Source organism: Arvicola amphibius, chromosome X (genome assembly GCF_903992535.2).
Source record: "Arvicola amphibius chromosome X, mArvAmp1.2, whole genome shotgun sequence".
In the NCBI taxonomy this organism is placed as follows: domain Eukaryota; kingdom Metazoa; phylum Chordata; class Mammalia; order Rodentia; family Cricetidae; genus Arvicola; species Arvicola amphibius.
In genome coordinates this window covers 60,551,830-60,554,833 of record NC_052065.1, presented here as the reverse complement: position 1 = coordinate 60,554,833, position 3,004 = coordinate 60,551,830, and positions in this window count along the sequence as shown.

Sequence of the window (3,004 nt, the reverse complement as noted above, 5' to 3'; positions counted from 1 at the left end):
ACCAGTGTAGGGGCCATCACCTACCAGCTGGTCAACAGTTGAGAAAACATAGCAAGAACCAGGCAGGCAAGAGGACTGGCCTGCAAGCAGAAACCTCTTGGTGACTTACATATAATTGGGTCGGTAAAGATTTTTTGGGAAGTGAAAAATAAAAACAAAAATATACAAATATGGTGCAGTGGCCACACCAGGTTGGAACTCAGGCAGGTGATTTTCACTATCTCTTCTGTCCCCTCTCATTGCCAAACCTGGGGGCGGGACCAGCATTCTTCCTGTAAACTCTCTCAGCTCCCCCTTCTAGCCACTTCTCTTCTTGTAAACCCTCTCAGCACCCCCTTCTAGCCACTTCTCTTCCTGTAGACCCTCTCAGCACCCCTTTCTAGCCCACTCCCATTCTTTTGTGTCAGCCACCCATAGCTAGAAACACACTCGACCTGGGACCCCAGTGGCCATACAGGGATGCAATCAGGTAGGCGATTTTTGCTGTCCTCCATCACCATGGCTCCTGTCTCACTCCCAGCCTTGGAGCAGTCTGTTTGCAGCTTCCTGTCCTCCCACTCTACGTCCATTCCTGGAGGACCCCATCAAACCTTGGTGCTCTGCCAGCTTTCCTCCTTCCTGGGGACCCTCCCATCACCCTCATTCTAGCTGAACCCCCATCTCTTAGCATCAGCCCCTATGCCCAGAAACACTTTCTACCCGGGAACACCACTGGCCACATCTGGCAGGGACTCAAGCAGGTGATTCACGCTACCCTTCCTGTCCTCCATCGTGATCTCTCAGTCCTGGAACAACCTGCTTACAGATGCCCCTCCTCCCAACTCAACTCCATCCACTGGAGACTCCAACTCTTGGTCTAGACCTAGGGTCTCCCTAGCCCATCCATTGCTGTCTCTCCAAATTATCCTTCGCCTTACCGCAAATTACTTGCAGGAACCCCCTTTACTCATCACATCTCCAGCTACCTTGGAACCCCACCTCTTAATGTGGACAGGATCCTCTTAGCTCTTTCCTTCAGTCCCTTCAGCTTGTTCTCGTAGGCCACCTCTGCTCCTCTCTGCCTCCCGTCCATTTGCAGAAGCACTCTCTACCGTGGAACCCACAGCCACCACAACTCCCTAAGATCCAGAGAGGGCAACAGAAACCAAGGAATGGAGCACCCACCCAACAAGGACAAGACCAGCTATCAACACCTAGAATCACCTCAATCATCCCAACCCCAGATGCCCAGACACCAGCACAAAACCGCAAACCCTAACAGCTAAGACATTATGTCTCCACCAGAACATAGTAACTCTACTCTAAGCCTTGAGAAGTACAATATAGCTGAAGCACATGACAAGGTCTTCAAAATACCAATTGTGAATATATTCAAGGACCTTAACTAAGATATGAAGAAAACCCTTCATGAAGTCTGTGAAAACACAAACAAATAGTGGAGCAGAATAATGAAAATAGTTTAAGACATGAAAATAAAAATAGAAACACTAAATAAACTCCAAACTGAGATAAAACTGGCAATGAAAAGTTTAGGTCAGGGGCTGGAGAGATGGCTCAGTGGTTAAGAGCACTGACTGCTCTTCCAGAGGACCGGGGTTCAATTTCCAGCACCCACATGGCAGCTCACAACTGTCTGAAAATGCAGTTCCATGAGATCTGACACCTTCACACCAATGTACATAAAATAAAGTTAAATAAATCATTAAAAATTTTTTTAAAAAGTTTAGGTCAAACAAAAACTTTAAAGGTGAGCCTCACCAACAGAATGTAAGACATGAAAGAAAGAATGCCAGGCATCGAAGACAAGGTAGAAGAAATGGATAACTCAGTCATAGAAAATGTTAAATTTAAAAATATGCAGGCACAAAACATCCAAAAATCTGGGACACTATGAAAAAGCCACTTCTAGGAATAGAGGAAGGATAAGAGACCCAGCCAGGTCACAGGCACATAAAATATGTCCAACAACATCATAGAAGAAAATATCCCCAACCTTAAAAAGACATGCCTTCCAAGGTGCAAGAAGCATGCAGAACACCAAATAGATAGGACTAGAAAAGGAAGTCCCCTCACCACAGATAATCAAAACACTAATGTGCAGAACAAAGAAAGCATATTAAAAGCTGCAGGGAAAAAAACCAACTAATATATGAAGGCAGACCTATTTGAATTACACCCGACTTCTTAGTGGAGATTCAAAAGCCAAAAGAACTTGTATGGAAGTTATACAGAGTCTAAGATATCACAAATGTCATCCCAGACTACTGTACCCAGAAAAGCTTTCAATCACAATTATACAGAGAAAGAAAAACATTCCACAGTAAAATCAAATTTAAGCAGAACCGACTAATTCAGCTCTACAGAAGGCACTAGAAGGAAAACTTCAGTCTGAAGAGGTTACCCACACCTAAGAAAATGCAGGGAATAAATAATCCCAGAACAGTACATCAAAAGGGGTGGGGGAGCCCCAACACAATAATAACAAAATAGCAGGAAACAATAAACACTGCTCCTTGACAACTCTGAATATTAATTACCTAGCTGATTGGACGAGAAAGCAGGATCCATCTTTCTGCTGCATCCAATAAAAACACCTTACCATCAAGGACAGACATTAAAGGATGGAAAAAGTCTTTTCAAGCAAATGAGCCTAAGAAACAAGTTGGTATAGCCATTTTAATATATGATAAAAAAGGCTTCAAACCAAAACTAATCAGAAGAGATAGGGAAGGACACCACATACTCATCAAAGGAAAAAAATCCCCCCACTTAAGCACCAAAAACAAGGGCACCCAAGTTCATAAAAGAAACACTACTAGCCAGGCAGTAGTGGTGCGTGCCTCCCAGCACTTGGGAGGCAGAGGCTGGTGGATCTCTGTGAGTTCAAGGCCACCCTGGTCTACAGTGTGAGTTCCAGGACAGGCTCCAAAGCTGCAGAAAAACTCTGTCTCGAAAAAATGTACTTTTGGGTTTGGAGAGATGGCTCAGTGGTTAAAAGCACTGA